Genomic DNA, 20,664 nt, shown 5'->3' with positions numbered 1-20,664 from the left:
CCAGTGATCACTTTAGTAATGATCTTGTATATGATTGTGCAGCATGTTATAGGCCTATAGTCCTTAACCTGAGTGGGGTTGGAGACTTTTAGAATCAGAGTGATAGCAGTACAATTGATGGCCTTGTTCATTTTTCTTGTTTGAAAGAAAGCTAGTACATCATCAAGCACATCACCTTTTACCTCCTCCTAGTATTATGTGAAGAATTTAATTGGAAATCCGTCAACACCTGGTACTTTGTCAGTTGACATGCTTTTAACAACATCAAATATTTTCTATGTTGTGACTTCCTTGATCAAATCAACTTATTGTATCCTTGTCAGGCATGACCCTTTGTTAATCACCTCAGAATTTAGGCAGGGGGAGAATGTGTGATGACTCTCTCATCAGCTTTTATAAGAAATAAATGAATTGTTCTTCTACCTGCTTAGGTTCTGTGATCTTGATTCCTACATCATTATGTATAGAGTTAATTGTATTAGCACTAGTGCGCATCTTCCACTGAGCATGGAAGTATTTTTTATTAGCATCTCCATACTGTATCCATGTGGCTTGTGATTTTTGCCTTAGAACATGTTCCTCCACATTACTCCACCTTTCCACTTCTATTAAATATTCTTTCTCCTGTTCTATAAATATCTGGGATAATGGTTGTAGGGAGATATTATATTGTGCTTTCTGCTTGTCTTGATTAAGCTTTTGTTGACAAGAGGCCATGTATGTATTTAACTCCCTCAGTGCCTCTTTTAGCCTCTTAAGTTTCTACCATGTTCTGGACATCCCTGCATTTCTATAATCCTGTGCCCACACTTCTTTCACAATCGCTACAAAATCTGGGTGGTGTAATACTATTTTATATAACTTTAAGGGTCTACGATTCAAATGTTGTTGTTGTACTGCAAAGTTGCAATTGAGCAAGATAGGTGAATGGTCTGAAACTCCAGGATTCAAATACTCTGCTTCAATATGACCATAGTTCATCAACCAATTATAATTTTCGATAGCCCGACCAATCTTGTTGTATACTCTTGCATTGTCATCTCTTTTGTTATACGATGTGTAATACCATCCTGTGCTCTTTAAGGGAGTAAATTACAGTCGATCCAATAGCTCTTTGAAGCCCTGGGTCACTGTCTGTGTTATATGGGCCCCAATCCTATCCTCTGTATGAAGCACATTGTTAAAATCACCACATACCAGCCATTCAGTTGTAATGTGAGCTCTTATAGATGCAAGCTTATCCCATAGTTGTTGTCTCTGCATCAAGTCATTACTTACATAAATCACAGTGAGAAGCAACCTTATTTGACAATTTGAGTCCTCCACTTCACAATTGATGAACTGAGCATTAACCTCTAATATTTGAAGCTTTATATGAGGTTTTCACAGTAGCCAAATACGACCATTATAAGCATGATCATAGTTGTATTTGGCTTGCTAGTCCTTAGCAATTTTTTGTGTGATCCTCCTAGCTTTATTTACTTTTACTCTTATTTCAACTATCCCCATAACTTCTATTCTGTGCTTCTTCAAAAATAGAGTCATATCTCCTTCTGTTTAAAGGGCATGTTAAGACCTTTAATCATGGAGGTTTGAGGTGGTCTGTACCACCCTCTTCTACATCAAGTGATGTATATCCTTGAATCAGTACCTCAAATCTATTGGTAATTCCCAACTGGCTAATGAAACAACTAGTTGTAGTTTGTTGTGGCTGATCATTCATTCCACCATCAGCAATTCTTTTACCTTGAAAATTTGATCCTTCTTTCCTCATAGGTGCTACTATCGCTTGGAATTCCTCCTCTTCCAAAATAGCATCTGTCCCCTGTCGTTCATTGGCAATTTCATGTGTTTTAGAAGTAGTTGGATCATTGGTAGTGCTAATCTGGTCTTTTGCCACCCATTTAATCACCATTTTTCTCCTCTTCCTACCTTTTCTATTCTTCCTTGTTTGCTCAACAAAATCATCATTTTCTTCTTGGGTCTTCCTCAGTCTGCATTCCTCAGTAATGTGCCCAACTTTAGTACAATCAGTATAATATATTGGCTTCCAATCATACTCTATGCTCTGGTGGATAACCTCAGCTGGTGTATGGATTTCAAGGGCATTTGGCGGGAGTGCGATATATTTGTCTCTACTAGTAATCTAGCATATAATATACGATCCATCTCTATTATAAACATGTTAGTGTACATAGGTTTACCCACCACACTAGCAAGCTTACTCAAAGCTTCTATAGACCAGTAGCCAACAGGTAGACTAGGAAATCTCACCCATAAAATAATTTCAGTTAGACATTCAAAATCAAACACAAAATTAATCGACCAATTCTTCAAGATAAAAGGCTTGTTATGAAATATATAAGGACCAGATTGCAAGACTCGATCCCTATCTCACAGAATCAAATCTTAATATGTAATAGCCGCCGTCATGATATAGGATTTTGGGTTTGATGACAAAATTCCACACATTTTCGACATAATTCTTCACGGATTTGAAAAATTTAGTATCACCCAGAACATACCCTATAAGAGAAGTACCCCAATATTCCTACAGTTCCTTAATGTCCTCCTCAAAAATCATAACTACAAATGTATCACCATGCAAATCTGGAGGAATGTAGGTAAAGGCCTTACCCACTTGTGAGCTTTGATTCCTCTGGTAGGGTTTTTCCTCCGTTGGTGGATTTTCCTTATTCTCCATCGCAGGGCCTTTTGCAGCATCAGGAATTGGTATTGTGGATTTAGCTTTGTCAGAAAATTGAAGTCGGCGGGGAACCTATAACCCCGTTCTTCCCGCAGCACGCCTCCCAGCAGGATTAAGATAATTCTCACTCTTCTCCTCATCTTCTGGTTCCTCATATATGGTTTGAGATTGTAGTGGTAGGAAACTACCAAAAGTGAGTGGTCTTACTTGTGATTGTATTGCATTCGCCGATGTTTTTATAGCCAAAGTCGCCAGTGATGGTAAGGTATCGGTGGCCACAATTTTCACACTACTCGTGCACATTAGCAGGACTCGCTTAACGTGCGCCGAAAGGAAAACATGACGACCCCCTCGTCCATCTCAATTCAAGTATTTATCGAAATAACCTCTTCTATTTAGAGTAATTTCTTATAGCTAAACTCTTATTTTATTAAATTAGTATTGCCCTAATTTAATTGAGGTTCCCATATTTGGAACTATTTGTGTTTTTTCTGCATGGTTTAGGAGGAATTGGCTCTATACAGGTAGAGACATGATTGACACAAGTTATTCATGTGATTTCATATGTAATAATATTTTTTAAAATAAAATATAAATAATAATATTCTATCATCGCATATTTTTAACAAACCTTGCCGGAAGAAGAAAAAAAAAAGAAAAGAAGCTAAAAGAGTAAAGAATAAAGCAAAGCCATAGCTTGACACATCATCTTCGTATTCACAAAGGTGGAATATACATGTGAAAATCATGGAAAGAGACAACTAGAGATAAGAATGAGCATATGTAAATCTATATACGCAAAGGTCTTAGCTACATATATGGAATCTACTAGTATTTTTTTCAATTTTAGACTTAATTTTCTCCTCTTCTAAATTTTGCTTAATTTTTAAGTGAATAATACCATCTAATTAAATAATAAAATGGTATCACCGAACTCTAAAGGTGGTAAAGGTTGTTTTCATTTCTTCAAGTGGAGTGCTGTTACATGACCCAAAATAGGAACCTTGATATAAAGTTGTGGAGAAGACTTGTTAGAGTCCTTTTGACTTAGCAATAAGTTAAATTAAGTCCCATTAATTATAATCATTTATATACAAAAAGGAAAAAGATCTGCCTAGGATTGAATTTTTTTTTGCTTCGTGTTACGAACACCTATATGCAATCCTTCAGTAGTATCAGAGTCATTGTTTCTTGTATCTAAAATTTATTTACGAAATATTTGAAGATAATATTTGAAGAGTTCATAGTATAATACTTATGTCTTGTGCAATTATCAAATTGTTTGAATGTATATTGATTGATATTATTATATTGAAAATAAAAAATGTATTACGACATAGAATTTTATAAACTAATAAAATAGTTCATATTTTATTATATTGTGAATAAAATATGTGTTAGGACATAGAATTTTGTATTAGATACAATTTTAATCTATACTAGGTTATTGGATTATGCTGCCATTTTAATTATTATTAGTTTATGAGATGTTAACAATAACAGATTCAGTGAGTTCCCACGAGTGGAGTCTGGGGAGGGTAAGATTTACACAACGTTACCCCTACTCTGGAAGGGCAGAGAAACTGTTTCCGATAGACCCTCCGCTAAAGAAAAAATAAAAAGAAGTAACGGCAACAAGTAGTAACAACTAGAAGCTAAATCAAGAAGACCGAAGCTAAGAAACCAAGTAAACACTAGATAGTAATAACAATCTAAGAATAAAAGAGATATCATACTAACAATAATACTATCAAACTGAAATGATATAGGGAGAACGCTCAACTACCTACTAATTTACTATCCTAATTCTTGACTGTCGCACCCTCCTATCAAGTTACGTGTCCAATTAAATCCGTTACTAGAATACTACATCCATCCCTGAGAAGAGAAGCAGGGACTGGGAAAGCATTGTAAGAGAAATTGTCTATATCTGTAAAGGGAGAGTATTAGCTAGAACTAGGATATTGCTGCACACCCTTATATTCTAATCTTATGTTCCTTCTGGTCAGGTTGGGTAGGTTTATCATTTGTCTTTTTTGTTATCTTTAAGATATCTGATTATGTCAAGTCTAGCTATGATTTTGTAATGACTTCTTTTGGTGATTAATACAAAGTTAGTTACTAAAAATACCTTGGTTCTGAAAATATAGTTTCTCTTTTATTTTTTATTTTTGTATTGCTTGGAACATCTCTTTTTCCCCCGTTTGTTAAGATATACATATCAGAAGTGTCGTAGTAAGAAAATAATAATTTCTTTTGTTGTAGAATTTTTGTTGTTAGTGTTTACACATTTTCCTGATGAATAGAAATAATATTAAATTGAGGAATAATATGAGTATCATATACTTGCATAAATCAAGTCCTTCTACAAGTTTTTTATCTGCTACTTGCTTCCAATAAAACTGGATGTAGTCTTCATTACTCAATAAAATCTATTTTCCAAATTTTGAGTCTAACCAAATTTCAAAGACACAAACATTATTACAAGTTGGAATTGACATGAATTTGAGAAGAAACTAACTAGGGTTTGAAGTTTCATAGATAGAAAGAAACGGGCAGATTTTTTATTTCATATTTGTAAAATGTAATGTTTTTCCTATATAAAATAAAATGTGGGCAACTATTTATATGACCCGACTCAGTTAACTAATACTGAAATAAATAAAACGTGGGCTAATCCAAATACACTAAGTACATTAACTAGCCCATATCGCTATATTCACTAAACTCAACACCCCTTTTCAAGTTGGAGAGTGGTAACACACCCAACTTGCTAATATATAGATGATGGATTGCCTCAGGTAAGGGCTTGGTGAGAACATCAGCCATTTGAGTAGAGCTGGAAGTGTACAGTAGAGAGATCAAGCCATCACCCAGCTTGGTGCGCACAAAGTAACAATCTAACTCTATATGCTTGATCCGCTCATGGAAAACATGAATCTTTGAAATGTAGATGGAAGCATGGTTATCACAGTGAACAAGAATAGAAGAGAGATTAGTGAGGCCAAAATCATATAAGAGTCTAGAGAGCCAGGTAACCTTAGCCACAACTTTACTCAAGGACCTATACTCAGCCTCAGTTGAGGACAGGGGTACAATAGGTTGTTTCTTGGATTTCCAGCTGACCAAACTCTCACCCAGTATAATACAAAAACCAGTCACTGACCGTCTACTATTAGGACAAGAACCCCAATCACTATCATAGTAAACCTGAAGAGAAATATCAGAGGAGTTGTTGAAGAACATTCCAAAACAGAAGTCCCTTTCAAGTACCTCAAGAGGTGCAAGGCAGCTTTCATATGAGGAGCGTGAGGATGCTGCAAGAATTATCTCAAATGTTGCACAACAAATGACAAGTTTGGCCTGGTATGTGTTAAAAAATTTAACTTGCCAATCAAACTCCTATACAACTCAGGACTTGGTAAATGATCACCCACATTAGCCTTCAATTTTTCATGTAGCTAAAGAAGGTGAACCACAGGAGAAGATACATCAGAATGAAATTCCCTCAGAAGATAATGAAGAAACTTTCTATGATGAAGTAAAACACCTAATGGAGTGTACAAAACCTCAATACGAAGAAAGTAATTTGACAATCCTAAGTCCTTGATTTTGAACTAATCATGCAAAAAGTCTTTCAAAGAAGAAATTTCACCTAAATCAGTCCTAGTAAGAACTATGTCATCCACATAAACAGCCAAGATAACAAGAGAATTCTCTCACCCTCTAGTAAACAAAGAGTAATCATTTAAGGAGTGAGCATAAACTCTAGACTATAAAGCATGGGAAAGTTTGGCATACCATTGCCTGGAAGCTTACGTTAGCCCATAGAGGGATTTCTGCAACTTATACACTAGGGTAGCAGATGAAGAGGTGGAGGGAACTGATAAACCAGGAGGAAGTTTCATGTACACTTCCTCATCTAAATCACCATGCAGGAATGCATTATTAATATCTAGTTAAAAATGGGCCATTTTCTTTTGACTGCTACAACAATAAGAGTCTTAACAATAGACATTTTCACAACAGGAGAGAAAGTTTCATGAAAATTAACCCCGTCAATCTGTGTATCACCTTTAACCACCAACCTACCTTTGTACCTCTTAATGGTGCCATCAGCTTTATATTTAACCTTATACATCCATTTTCAGCTTATGAGTTTCTTACCATGGGGAAATTTAATAATTTTCCAAGTCTAATTGGCTTCCAATGTCTCAAACTCTTTCCTAATGACATCCTGCCACTCGGGGACAAGAGCTGCCTAAAAATAAATGAAAGGCTCAGGAACAGGCTGCTGGCTAACATGAGAAGTAGATGAAACAAAACTGCAGCCTAAGGATGAAGAGTGACAGACATAACTCTGAAGGCAAGAAGGCTGCATATGCACCTTGGTAGATCTTCTGAGTGTAGTTGGAGAAAGAGGAGAAGGAGGTATAGGAGGAGAAGAGGAAGGAACAGAAACAAATGAAGGAGGAAAAACTAATGAGACAAAAGAGGATGAAGAGGGAGAGATAGGAGAAGAAGAAGATGGAGAAACAAGAGTAAGAAATGGAGAACCAGAATACGTAGGAGGTAAAGATGGAGAAATAGAAGTAGTCAAGGAAGAACCAGAACATGTAGGAGGTGAAGGGACATAAGATGAAGTAGAGGGGAAGTCATAAGAATAGGCAAAAAAAGAAAAAGACAAATGCTGGGAGCACTAGAAGAAGATTGAAGAAATGGGAAAATATGCTCATAAAAAATAACATCTCTAAATACAAGGCAAGAGTTAGTATCCAAGTTATACAATTTGTAGCTTTTCTTAGCAAAAAGGTACTCAAAGAAGACACAAGGCAAAGCTCTAGGCTGAAACTGGTCCTTATGTGTCTTAGGAACAGTAGAGTAGCAAAGACAACCAAATGCCCTAAAGTGAGAATAACTGGGAGGTTTACCATATAGGAGTTCATAAGGGCTTTGGTGATTTAGTAAGTGGGAGGGGAATCTATTGATCAAATAAGTGGCATGCAAGATACAATCTCCCCAAAATTTAATAGGTAGATGGGATTGAAAGAGCAAGGCCCTAGCAGTTTCAAGCAAATGTCTATGTTTTATTTCCACTACTCTATTTTATTGTGGAGTGTGTGGACAAGAAGTTTGATGCACCATGCCTTTAGCAGAGAAAAATTGAGATCCAGATAAACTAGACCTTAACTCCAATGCACCATGACAAAGCCTTTAAAAGGTCAAAATCATTGCTATTGGCGCTCAGTAAGTGGGTCCAGGTAACTCTAGTATAGTCATCAACCATGGTCAAGAAATATTTTGATCCATCATAAGTAGGGGCATGGTAAGAACCCCAGGTATCAATGTGGATTAATTGAAATGGTGCAACAGTTTGTATTGAACTATCAGGGAATGGTAGTCTGATTTGTTTATCCAGAGGACAAGCAAACACGGCAAGTAAAGATTGTTTAGAAGATAGTTTGGCATTAGAATCAGAAATACATTTCGTCATAGAAAAAGGCAAGTGACCAAGTCTATAATGCCAAACAACATCCTCTTTATTGACTTTACTCATTAGTGCATGTATATGTGCATCAGAAAACAATTTTGCATCAACATTTGAAATATTGAAACATTCAGCAGGAGAAATATTACAAGGAATGATACTAGAAGTAGAAGAATCACAAGACAAGGATGTCGCAGGAAGTTGAAAGAGCTTGTAAAGTCCATTCTCTGGTCTACCAAGTACCACTGGCTTCTTCAGTGAAGGGCCTTAAAAATGCAGCCAACATTGATAAACTAAACAATGTGACCAGGTCTAGCAACTAATTTGTAAATAGAAATTAGATCATAATAGAATGAGGGAACATATAGGACATTGTAGAGTATTAAATCAGGGGATAAAGTCAAAGAACTAATATTTGTGACTTTAACTTTATACCCATTGGGAAGTGAAACAAGATAAGGAATAGGAAGAATTTGAATTCAAAAGAAGAGATTTGTCAGAGGTCATGTGATCAGAAGCTCCAGAATTTATAATCCATACATGTTCTCTATTTTAGTGAGCAAACAGGTTATGAACAGACCACTTTCAGGTATTAACTCACCAGCAAAGTTGGCTGAAGCCAAGAGATTAGGAGTGGAGCCTAAACTAGACAGGTGAGACTACTGCAACAACATTATTAATTGGGAAGACTGCTCTTTAATCAAACCAAGCATTGCAGACAGCTGTTTAGATTGAGATTAGGGATGGTCATCAGAACCCCCATGAGTATCAAGAAGATCTGTCCACTTTAGCATTGACATCCATTTTCCTTGGACAAGTAGTTTTGAAGAATTTGAAGTTTGGAGGAAAAACATACAATTTGTAGCACTTTTCAATAGTATGGCCTGACTTTTTACAATACTTGCAGATAATAGAAGGTTTGGGAGAATCAAAACTAACTTTTGAATGGAAATTCTGCTTGGAGACACCAACATTAAATGAGGCAGAATTTTAAGAAAAAGAGAGGCACAAGAAGCATGTCTCTGTTTTTCATCACTCAACAATATGTTGTATATAGTGTTCATGGAAGGAAGAGGCTTTAGCATAATGATGTTGCACCTGACTTGACGATAGGTCTCATTGTTTTCCATCGGGAATTTATACACCTTTTTCTCCTCTTCAGCTTTTTTATTTCCCCCAAAGGTACAAATAGTCAAATGATTGACAAAGATAGAGGATATTTTATCCCCTAATTGTTTGATTTTATTAAAGTAGGAGGCAATATCTAAGGATCCCTGAAAAATGTGTGCTAGCTCTTTCTTTAATTCAAAAATCCTAGCACCATCATCTTTGTTATACCTCTTTTCTAGCTCATTCCAGATATCTTTGGCAAGTTCTGAGTATTATCCACTAAGAGAGATTTTCTTAGTGAGGGAAGTTATCCAGGATAACATCAAGGCATTACAATGTTTCCATTGTCTGGCAAGAGGAGAACCAACATGAGGTCTCTAAGTGGTCCCATTTATAAAGTCTAGTTTATTGCGCACAAACAAGTTAACCGGAATATTCCTTCACCAATTACCATAATAGGCACCGTCGAAAGAAATAGAGACTAGAGAAGCTCCTAAGATATCTGAGGGATGTACATAGAGAGGGTGAAAGGAATGAACAAAGTTAATAGGATGAAAGGCAATATGGCGAGCAGAGGAGTTAGTTAGAATTGAGGGAAACTCAGAAACACTTTTGTTTGCAACAGGATTAACAGTACCAATCGTCATTTTACTCAAACAATATCAAAATTCCGCAAGTGAGATCTAAAAATAAAAAAAATGAAAAGATATGAAATGATGGTACCAGTTCTTTCGCAATCGGAAAGACACAACCTTGAGATAAAAAATGAAGCAATTACCAAGCGAAAGCTAAAACCCTAGAACCTAATGAGAATCAAGCTGATATGTCCTTATTACCCCAATTGCTTCCAGGAATCAGAAGGATAAGACAAGATAATAGCTAAAACATGAAAATTTTTGAAGCAACAAACAACGAAACTCTAGAAATCGGAAGAAGACTCTGATGAGAAAACTCAAATTCCAGTAAGAAGTAACCGGGGTAAAATCAGACGATAGCCAAGCACGAGCTATACCATAATCCAAGGTCTAATACCATATTACAAGTTGGAATCAACATGAATTTGAGAAGAAACTAACTAGGGTTTGAAGTTTCATTGAGAGAGAGAGAGAGAGAGAGAGAGAGAGAGAGAGAGAGAGAGAGAGAGAGAGAAACAAGCAGATTTCTTATTTCATATCTGTAAAATGTAATGTTTTCCTTCTACAAAATAAAATGTGGGCCACTATTTATATAACCCGACTCAGTCCACTAATGCTGAAATAAATAAAACGTGGGCCAAGTCCAAATACACCAAGTACACTAATAGCCCACGTCACTACATTCACTAAACTCAACAAACATTGCATCTTGTCAAGATTATTAAAAAATAAAAAAGTAAATAGTTTGATGATATTTTTTTAAGTGATAAAAATGGACATTGAGCCTAATTCAATTGAAGAAGCTAACTCAAGAAGCGATGATTGTCCAAGATTATATAAAAAGACCAAATCACCCTAACTGGCCATCGATATAGGAATACAACATCTCCGTCCCAAGCATGGTTACCGAAGCATATACAATATAAATGGAGGTCCAACATTAGGTAAACAATGAATTAAGATGAATCTGGCTTTGATACCATCATAAAAATAAATGTTGGACCTAATTCAACCCCAATAGCTATCTCAAGAGATGAGCATCACCCAAGAACATAAAAAAGAGATGAAATCACCTTTAAATCACCTAATTCAACCCTCTGTGCGTTGCATCATTTCCCGTGCCCTTTTCATTTTCAAAATGGTGGCACTTGGTTTTCCCGCTCAGTTATTTATATCCCTATAAATGGGGGAAACTTTTACATTTGAATGGTGTGTTTCCCAATCGCTCAACAGACTTTTGTAGCTTTTCTTCTTTTCTCTCAGTTTCTCTAGCATTCCCCTCTATTAAAAGTTCTTGTTGCCGCTACCTTTTTCCTTTATCGTTCCCTATTTTCACAATCAGAGAAGAGATGGCTAGTGCATCCTCTGACCCAGAGAGAGTGGCTAGTGCCCTTGCGTCGGAAATTGATATGCCTCTACATGAAGAGGGGTAGTTACGATGGAAGATAAGAAGTTTCCAACCGTGGATGAGGTGGTTCCTTGCACAGGGAAGGCAAGGAATGACTTCAAGAGCCCTGCCGAGGATGAGTTTGAACCTGTCATTTCTATGATGTATGTTGCGGCACTTACGGCGTTCAAAACCAAATGGAGGATCCCTGATCATATTAAACTGGTTTCGGCAGGTCGTGACATAGTGCATATATACTGCCCAGGCTATTGCGCGTTTTACGCATATCCATTTGTCATCGGATACATGCTTTCCCTTCCTTCTTTGGTGGTGGACTTCTGCCACTTCTACGAGGTGTGTCCGACTCAACTCTCTCCGTACGTATACAAAATATTCCTTATGCTTATCAAGTATGCGGAGCTGACCTTTTGGGGAATTTCTCTACAAAATATGCTTCACCTTTTCGCCCCCCATTTTTATAGGGGCACGATGATTCACCTTCTTTACCGAGAAACCAAAGGTTTGGTGGTGAAGATGGATGACAAGGCCAATCGCCGCTTTTGGGAAAACATCTTCTATGTCCGAATAGAGCACGTGGTATCGAACCCCGCATGGTTTCCTGAGGCATGCAATTTCGCCAGTAGGTCTTCCTTTCCTTTTATTGTATATTTTTTTGAAAATGGCTGTTGGTCGTCTCCCTTTAGTAATCTCGTCGGATGTTGTTTTTTTTGCAGCCGAGAGAGTACCTCCTCCTCAAGTTGCTAATATTCGCTAGTGGGTGAGCTCAATTCTGCCCTATTCAATGGGGATTCGCGAATGGGAGCCTTTCCACGAGAGCTTTGGGCACAAACCTTCCACTGGTGAGTCGGCTTGTTTCGGCCTGAGGTTCTTTGATCTTTGCTCCATATTTTTCTTTACCTTATATCTTCGTTTGGTCGAATTTCTCTCATTGGCAGGTCAGAGAGGAGCGAGAAAGGCCAGGACTCCCATCCTTACTTTCTGTTAGCCGGCTTCTTCTACCCGGTCCGTGCCAAGGGTAGCTGTGGATGAAGGCGTCCAAAGTCTGGCTATTCCGCGAGCCGTTTCCACATCTGAACCTATTTGTTCGGAGGCTGCTCTTTGGTCGAACACTCCGGTTCCCACAGTCCATTCGACGGACGAACCTTCTCATGGTGATGGCGAAGAGGTACCGTCAAAGAGGCGGGAGGCAAATGTCGAAGGGGGCATCTTTGATTGAAATGCCCTCGAGGGGCGACCCTATTTTGGTAGTGTCTAAAGCCGGCAGTGATGCTGGCTTGGATGTGGAGGCGATACCCATTTGGGGCATGGAGGAGGTTGCCAAGGAAGGAGGATAGAGTTCAGAGGCCACCACAATTGTTCCGAGCGGTCCATCGATGTCTCGGCAGGCCCGCACCCCCTCTTCAACTGATAAGAGGTTGAAGGGTATAGTGGTAGATGATTATCAATCTGATTTTGATATCGATCCTGAGGACATGGGGATGTTCGAGGAAGGTTTTACCAGGGTTGATGTGAGGGCGGAAGGCCCTTCCCGTGTGCTCGAAATTCTGTTAGATGTTAACTTGTTTGAGGACACAGTGGCTGGTGCTTTAGTTTTACCTTTTGTGCTCCGCCACCGAAAATAGATCTCATCGGGAGATTAGTGATTTCAATTTGTCATGCGGTGTGGCCGGAATGGCCTTGAGGCTGAGTTTCCTTTTGTTATTTTCTTTGTTTTGTGCTATTTGCTTTCACTGATTCTTTCTTTTTTCCTCCTCAAACTTACATGCTGGAGATCGTGAGTGCTCGTTGGGCCGAGATACGGGCCCATGTCTTTCTGGAAATGGCAACGAAGTATCACCGGTATCACAACAGGTGCCGTGAGTTACACACGCAGCTTAGGGCGGGCAATAATACTCAGTCCCTTGAGGAGGAGTTGGAGATAAAGGACGAGGATCTGGTGTAGTCTATCCGCAGATGTAGCGAGCTCGAGGGACTTATTAGGGCCAAAGATGAGGAGCTCGAGGTAGAAAAAGGGGTTGCGGCAGAATGTGAGGATCTTCTGGCGAAGGTGTTATCTTTGCGAGCTGAGCTTGAGTAGAATGCCACTAGAGTTGCCAGTCTAAGTGCAGAGTGGATGGAGAAGCTGACTGAGCTAGAAAAGAAGGTGGCTAAGTTGAAGAGGGCCGAGGGAGACCGAGTGGCGGCTTTGACGAGGGCAGCAGCACTGGAAGACACTATCCGCGTCCTCAGGTCTGAGCGGGAAGTTGAGAGGGCGACGACCACACTGAGGGAGGCAAGGCCCGAGGAGCGGATCGATGAGCTTGAGCGGATGCCTTGAACTTGGGAGATCAAGTTGTGGCTCTTGAGGCAGAGAAGGCGCATTTGTTGGCTCAAGACCCCTCCAGAATCTGCCTTTGTTGCTATCCCCCGCCATTTGTACGAGCTATGGGTCCATGCTAAAAACAAAAAGATATTTATATATATATATATATATATATATAAGGGTTTGTGGATGGCGGGGAGCGTTCCTAAGGCCGCTTTTGAAGATGCTCGGGTTAAGACACGCGAGGCTCATCTTGACTACGGTTATGACCCTATGACACCGGAGGCCAGTGAGGGTGCTGAGATTGAATATGGGCTGTCTTCTGATAATGACAATGCTGACGAGGATGGTGGTAGAGATGAGGCTAAGTGAAGTTTTCGTAGCTTTTTGTACGTAGGTTTTTTGTGTTTCTTCTGTTGTTGCTTGTTTTTATTTTTATAAAGGCCCACATTTCGCCTTTTGTAAGACGTTGTCGTGCATGTATATCTTCTGAATAAAATAGTTGGTTCGACTTTGGTTACATATCACAGACTTTCTTTCTTATTCATTTTTTTTGAAAAAGATCTTCAGATGTTTTCGTGATGAGTCCCTGATGTTTAGTTGGGAATTTGAATGAGGTTGAATTTAGCTTGCTGATTCGAGCGAGGTCGGATCTCATCTCGTTAGTTCGAACGGGGTCGAACCTTACTTTGTTAGTTCGAGCGATGTTGAACCTTATAGCTTGAATGAAAGTCGACATTTTTTGGCGATGTCCGGCGGCCGTGAGGGTATACATTCGAGCGAGGTCGAGTTGTAACCCGTTATGAGTTCGATCAGGGTCGAACTTTGGCTTGCTGATTTGAACAGGTCAAATTTTACTTTTGCTTGGCGATGGCCGGGGGCGTGAGGGTGTAAATTCAAGTGAGGTCAAGTTGTAACCCGTTATGAGTTCGAGCGAAGTCGAACTTTGGCTTGTTGATTTGAACGAGGTCGAATTTTACTTTCGCTTGGCGATGGCCGGGGGCCGTGAGGGTTTAAATTCGAGCGAGGTCGAACTGTAACCTGTTATGAGTTCGAGTAAGGTCAAATTTTGGCTTGTTGATTCGAACAAGGTCGAATTTTACTTTCATTGGGCGATGGCCAGGGGCCCTGAGGGTGTAAATTCGAGCGAGGTCGAACTTTGGCTTGTTGATTCGAGCGAGGTCAAATTTTACTCTCTCTTGGCGATGTGCGGGCTCGGTGGAGTGGTAAGAATGTTGCATGGTGCCTTGTTTTTATTAGAGAATATTACTCGTTGCTGCATCATTTATGCATGCGTCAGGTGCGTCCCAGTTTATCTAATCTTGCTTTTATTGGAGAATATCATGCGTCACTGCATAGTTTATGTATGCGTCAGGGTCAGTCCAAGTCTATCTAGTCCCTTCATTGCTCGGCCTGGAGAGACCGTTAATGGGACGGGTGATGAACTTATTGCTTGGTCTTCTGGGTACCTTGGGGCTTGATTAATTTGAACGAATTCGGACGTGGCTCGTAGTATTTAGTTGGCTGAATTGGCGTAACATCGCCATGGAGAACACATGGGCAAGCTTTTCGTGTTTATGTCTTGCCTGTATTGGGTGGATTGTACGTTCCATGGGCTCACCGCCCAATCCCAAGCTATGGAGATTGTTTCTTAATGATGCCGGCTGGTTTTGAGCCGTTTGTTTGTTATTCGTAGTATGGTACGATGTGGAGGTTTTTGCTCGACCGTTGCCTGCGGGATGATATGGTGCGGAACGTTTTCCTGGTGTATTGTTTTGGTGGCATTTGTTCCTTGTTTGCGCACACGGGAGAATGCTCATGTTCCTATCCCATTCTAAAAAAGAAAAATGACAAGTCAAACCCAAACGAAATCGTCTGTTACCTTGATCTGCTTGGTTGGTGAGGGGAGAGGGGCATTGTAGAACGACTCGTTTTGTCTCGTACTCGGATGACAACTTCAGATTTGATCTTAGCCTCGTGTTTAGCTTCACCGTTAGTTGAATAAGGACTTCTTATGGGCTGACAACTATCTTTTCCCGTTGGGATCTCGAGTTCGAGTCCCGGTCCTGTCCCGTCCCAGGTGCACAAAAGTAAGGGAAACATAAGTTATACTCCGTACACACGGGCATGACAAGCTTGTTATTTGAAAAAATCATACAATAAGTTGTCGCCCCTTCCTGAGGGAGGGGGGGCAGTGTGCATGAAGTATAGATTGGTATCTAAACGTTGATATAACAGATAGGATTGAGGACGTGCTCAGTGTGTAGTGGCCATAATCCCACTCTGACAACTCATACTTGCGATGTACCAAACCTATCGCTACAGAAAGACGTGGATTTTGTATAGATATCAAATATAATTTTGATTTCATGCAAAGATCTGAACTTAGTTGGTTCGGTTATTTCGAAAGTTTGCCTACAAACTTCTCAAGTTGGTGTTTGTAATGAGAGGGCAAGGCTACGACAACCGGGAATTGGGACCCTGGCTGACTTTAGATCTAGATGAAACTAAAATTTTGGCTAGAAAATCCCCACAGACAGCGCCAAATTATTCGACCAAAAAGTGCTAAATCTTTTCGTGAACTAATTAAATAGGAAGATTTGAGATAAATCCTAGCCAAAGATAATTTATCCTAGATTTGGAGCAGAAGATATGAATGAACAAGCATAGCTGAACATGAAATTTAACCATAGCAATAATTGAATCCTATAATGTGAGAAAAGGGTGGTGATTTTCTTAACACTAAATGATAATGAAGAACACATAGATAAAAAGGGTCATCGTTCTTGAACAAGGTTGACCCCCATACATTTGACAAAATGAAATTAATGATGCATACTGAGGATCTGCACTTCCTTTCCCCTTCCCCCTTCTCGAGGAGAAAGAGTTGAAGATCCTTTTTCCTTTCTGGAAAAGTCTATATGTGTCTATGAGTTTTTCTCTTCCCCCTCTCTTTTTCTTTGTTCTCTTACCTAGTATATATACTGAGTATTCTCATTTATACAATGGTCATTAGCCAGAGTGTCAAAGTTATTTAACTGAATTACAGACTGACCCTCCGAAATGTCGTGTTATCCAATTCATCGTACAAGCCTTCTGAGTACGGCTGATGTACTTGTTGCTATAGCGTTGTAAGAATACGACTCTGCCTAAGTGACTAGCCGTCCCTCTTTACAAAGATTCTTGTTTGGTCAGATTTCGACCGATACACCTCGGGCCCAAGTGAGATTGCATAGCACCATTAGTAATCGCCTCTCCAAAATCTTTCATGTCTTGACTTGGCCAGAATCTTTAATGATATATTTGTTTTGTGAAACCCAACAAAACCGTGGGAAGTAGGAATGCTGCTCAAAAATCAGGTCCAAGTTTTATTCGGACATTGGCCAAAATATTATGTCGTTCTCCCGCTTGTAGACCTGAGTGTGCATGGCTGTTAACAGGGGTATCAATGGATTGGTTCGGCCTGGTTATTTTATAAAATTTATACCATATTATTTTTTCGGTTATTCTATTATGTATAATCAAAATTGGACTTTTCGAAACCGTCCTAATCATGTCGGTTTCTCTTCAGTATCGATACGGTTCGGTAAATTTTGGGTAATTTTTTTAATGTCATGTAAAAGTCACTAGTGGAAGTAGAATGCAATAACATACATACTTTTTTAGGACTTAACAAAACTCTCTAGATATTTTTACAGTTTAAAAGGTGATGAATTAAGAAAATATGAAAGCTGACTAGAGTATAGATCAATCAACTATTCTACATCATCATAAAAGAAACTACGCAAATACAAAAATAATATAAATCACACAAGTGAAAAAATATTAGCTAAGTTGGGATTCAAGAATAAAGTTTATAGAAGATTAAATATTCAAGAAGATAGATGAAAATCATACGAAAGGAAACATGTTTGATACATTATAGATTGCTACTCATACTCAATACAATATCTTGTGTCTTGCTAATAAACATGCTAGAAATAATTTAGTTTCAATAGGAGTATCAAAATAGGTTTGGAGGATTTTAAGTTTAATTACGTGTTGGCTTGTAACTGTTTCATAATTCAAAGGCCCAAGAAAAATTTAATGCTTTATTAATTTTAAACTTAATATATAAATATATTATTCACATTGTAAATTTATTCGATACGGTTCGGTATTTTTTCGGTTTATTTTCATAAAATATAAAACCTACCCCAAACATGTACAAAAATCAGATAATAAATAAAGTCAATCATAACAGCTATTCTAAACTCGAATTCTTAAACCCTGAACCAAAGTTCTGGGTTTTGGTCCCTAGAAGAGTCGCCACAGCTGTCACACCTCCTTTTCACTACACCTCCGGGAAGGGGTATAAAGGAGTTTTTTTCCAACTTAGTGACAATCGAAACGAGATCATTTTATTTAAAAAAATCAGAGTCGCAACTTGGGATAATTTTATGGTGTCCCAAGTCACCGGTTCAAAGCCCGATCAAGGAAAAGATTGACCATGTATTACAGTCCGCGAACACAGAAATCCGGGTAAGGAATTCTGTTAACCCGGGAGAAGGTGTTAGGCATTCCCGAGTTTCGTGGTTCTAGCACGGTCGCTCAACTGTTAGAATTGGCCTATTATCTGATTTAGTACAGGTTTTAGCCTATGGTTCAATTTAAACTTTTGAGCCGCTTTTATTGAATTATTTTTTAAGGAAGATTTCAACGTTATTAAAACACGTCTTGAACCACGTCACTTACATGCACCCGCGATCCTCGACATATTTTATCTAACGTTGTTGAGATTTGGATTTGGGTCACATAAAATGCACACCCGAGTTTAAGGAAATTAATTTTTAAATAGTGCGCCTAAAGCAACTACGCACTTCAAGTTAATAAAGTAACAAACATTGAAGTTTTGATTTTTATTTCAATCCACTTTCTAACAATAGGAGACCATTATGACTCTACAGACCCGCAAAAAGTAAATGATAAAATACTAGTAGTAGTACATAAAGCTCGAGACAGATGGGGAAGTATGCATTTGCTTTGATGCAACGGACCTTGTATTCTTAGACTTTAGAAGCTTTATTAATTGAAAAATTCTTTCACATAAGAGAACAAAAACCTTTCATATGTTCTGGACACTTTTAAGAAAAAGATGAAGGGGGTGCTTATTAAAGAAAATCTAAACTTAAAAAAAAAAACTTTAACAACAAAGTCTCTTACTTAAAATTATAAGAATTTAAACTACTCATGAAAAGCATTTTAAAAAGAAAATTAAACACTAGATGACAATTCGGATAACATAGCTCAACATAATTAGAGTATAAGAAAAGCGGAAGAGAAATAAAGGAGCCAAAGAATAAACTTAACATTAATCCCAACAACTAAAAATAGCTTCATGGATTTAATAGCACATTTTACTATTGTACCACACAAAAGACAAAAATAGTGGAAGGATGGTGAAGAATAAACCTCAGATGAGCTTCATTAAATTAGTGAAAGATCCAAAAGCTACAAGCAGATCCGGCAACACGAACAAAAATCGGAACAGCGAGTCAGCGATCCGCAACTGAATTCGCAGTCAGGATCCACGAATCAAGAGCAAAGCTCGAACAACACCCTAACTCAGACTGAAATCCATTCTTTAAGAGCCAAAGTCCAAAATCGAGAAGAAAAAACAAGATCTCTATATGTGTTTTTTTGGTTTTGATTTACATGGAATTTTATTTGTTTTCTCTGTTTTTCAACCTCTACTGTATCTATGTGTATGTTGTGTATTCAAAGAAGAAGAAAAGAAAAGGCACCAAATATGGAAAATGGGTCAGAGGCGTTAGGTTCGAGAATCAAAGGTTCAGCCGTTTTTTTTAGCTTTTTCCAGAGTAGACGGCGCTGCCTCCTTAGCCTTTTCTTTGTATTATTTTCGCTGATGCTCATTTGTGGTCAGATGGGGATTTAGGCGTAGGTTTATTTTAGCATTAGATACTATTATATAGGGGTAGGGATTAGGTTAGGGGTACGAGCCTAGAAATTATGAGCTTGAAACTTGGGTCTTTACAACTAGTTTTGCTTAAAACTAGCCTAATTAACTAAAAATCTATCCATATAGAAGTATTATTAAAAATATTAATTAGCCCTACTTAAGCGAAATAACTGTTAAAATAAGATTGACTGTTAAAATAAACTATTTTTGGTATTTTCAAGATTAAAAATAACTACAAACCACTAATGAAACTATTTTTTTGTAATTTCATTTTTCTTGTAATAAAATAAAGTAAAAGAGTCAAAGTTAATTGAAATAGCAATATTAGGCCTAAATTAAATATTTTATGCTAAAATATGAAAAATCCTGGGGAGGGTCAAAAATCACATGTCTACAAGGCTTATCAACCAAATCAGTGTCAGTATCGGGTTGAGATAGAGAAGCATATATGCTCTAAAAAATAGAAGATCAACATTGGGAAACTATTAAGTATCTGGTAAAAGAGAAAAAAGAGAGATAAAGCGAGACACAAAAGATGAAGTTTGAGGTTGAAGATGAAGGGATTCCACAGCCAGTGAATAGCAAAACTGAAAAAGACGGAGAGAACTCAAGAAGAAAAGAATTAAGGAAAAATAAGAAGATATGTGCAAAATTAATTGCAGCAAGAACACAAACAGATCTTGAGAGCAAGAAGAAGAACGTAGAAATAGAAGGTATACTCTTTGAATTAAAAGTACCAAAAAAATAAAGGAAAAAGGTAAGTTGTCAGACAATTGTAAAGAAATTAAATTTACACGTAAGGTTTGGGGAAACTTCCGGCGACACGTATATAACGAGATACTTAAAAAGACTAAAATTCCCTCAAATAAAAGTTAATGACTTTAATGTAACGATCCAACCGGTCGTTTCGAGAGTTGTAGCCATGTTACCCTATTTTTCTGCTCCTTTTATACTCTACAGCAGTTATATGACTTACCAGGTTGGTTGGTTTGGATCCGCAGAGATTTCAGAGTGAATTGAGTTACTTAGTCTCTTAATTGAAAGCTTAAGTTGGA

The 20,664-nt window shown here is 38.1% G+C and overlaps 1 long non-coding RNA gene across 1 annotated transcript; it reads right to left on the bottom strand.

Moving 5' to 3' along the window:
- Positions 1 to 10,402: 10,402 nt before the first annotated feature.
- On the bottom strand, positions 10,403 to 20,310 carry LOC107807491 (uncharacterized). Its single transcript, XR_001652908.2, has 2 exons — positions 19,102 to 20,310; positions 10,403 to 17,066 (listed from the first exon to the last, which is right to left on the bottom strand). It is a non-coding gene; the product is annotated as an uncharacterized LOC107807491 (long non-coding RNA).
- Between the last annotated feature and the right edge of the window lie 354 nt (positions 20,311 to 20,664).

The sequence above is a fragment of the Nicotiana tabacum genome, chromosome 22 (assembly GCF_000715075.1).
Source record: "Nicotiana tabacum cultivar K326 chromosome 22, ASM71507v2, whole genome shotgun sequence".
NCBI classification, from domain to species: domain Eukaryota; kingdom Viridiplantae; phylum Streptophyta; class Magnoliopsida; order Solanales; family Solanaceae; genus Nicotiana; species Nicotiana tabacum.
This window is presented reverse-complemented; position numbering and strand designations above follow the sequence as displayed.